Source organism: Lipotes vexillifer, unplaced genomic scaffold (assembly GCF_000442215.2).
Source record: "Lipotes vexillifer unplaced genomic scaffold, Lipotes_vexillifer_v1.1 scaffold2328, whole genome shotgun sequence".
NCBI classification, from domain to species: Eukaryota; Metazoa; Chordata; class Mammalia; order Artiodactyla; family Lipotidae; genus Lipotes; species Lipotes vexillifer.
Window position 1 is genome coordinate 84,487 of NW_006775234.1, and position 1,484 is coordinate 85,970.

Here is a 1,484-nt window from a genome sequence, read left to right on the forward strand (position 1 = left end):
TTTCCCATGATAAATAACTATAATACAAATACTAACAAACTAAATTTCTATTAAACCTGAGAAATCTCAGCAGTTAAACTTGGAGGTCATATTTGGTACAGAATGATTTCAGAACATATTTACCTCTGGAGTCAGCTGACTGATTTCATATCAACTACTTAGCACTGTTTGCCTTAGGGTAGTTCTTCACATTTTATCATTTTCATTTGCTCAAGAAAATGAGAAGAGTAACATTCCCAACTTCACAGGATTGTTAACATGGCATAAAGAAGATAATGCAAATAAATCAATTAAAACCATCTCTGACATAAAATCATTGTTCACAAAAGTTAACCCTTCTTACTGATATTGGAAGCACATTGGAAAATATGTCTTTATTTCTACATCAATATAATTTTTCTCACTTAAGATGCCAGTTATTTACCATTTAAAAATACTGGTACTTAACATGGTTTTATTCCTTAGACTCTCAGAACCTAATTTTACTCCTTTAATTACTCTGATTAGCCAGTGCTGTTAAATAACTGTTATAATTTTTCATTAACTTAAGGCTTCTAAACTTAAAAATCACTACTATTTGTGTGTGGGGTGCTGAGTAGCATTGATTTAAAATGTAGATGTATGCAGAGCTATTGATGGTTATGTTAGCTGCAACTGTTCTCTGTTCTTTCAATAAAACAAACTTCTTTAGAATATCCAGTTAAGAAATGGTTCTGGAGAATTAGTTAACAAAATGCATTCAAAACACATTTATTTATGAAAATTTAAGCTGGGAGATGGAACAGTAAGAAGCATTTATAAAGATTCCCAAAGAACTTTACATAATTACTTATTATCAACCTGAGTTATATTTTATGGAATAGAGGTTTTAAAATGTTTGTGTATTTCCAGAAAAGTATAGATAAGAGGTACCAAAGAATATTTCTTGTCACAGTGAGATTTAAAAAATAATTCTTTGATTAACTGAGCAGGATTTCCTGCCTCTAGAGTCTGTTTCTCCTTTCAATAGAATTCCTGTTATTTTGCATGTTTTCTAGTATAAAGAATACATGTCTATGTATACCTGATTCACTTTGCTGTACACCTGAAACTAACACAACATTGTAAATCTACTATAATCCATTAAAAAATAAAAAAAAAAGAGTACATGGGAGATGTGGAGAAAATATTTCATTCACTTGAACTTGTATGTATCTAATTAACATGGTTAGTTATAAACAACATGCAAAGAATGCTATCAGGTGATATGGGACCATACAGCAATAACTGCAATTGTTTAGAGCTTATCATAACAAAAACATTTTGGGCTGGAGAATACTATTATTGACACTATTTAGAATTTCCAGTGCATACCGATGATAAAAATAAGGCTGATTTTGGTTGACATTATTTTGTTTTTTAATTCTTTTTAGACAGTTTCCCTCCTTATTACCTACCTTCTGGGTGGACGAGCTTCTATCACCTCTCCATTGTTATATTCCTGC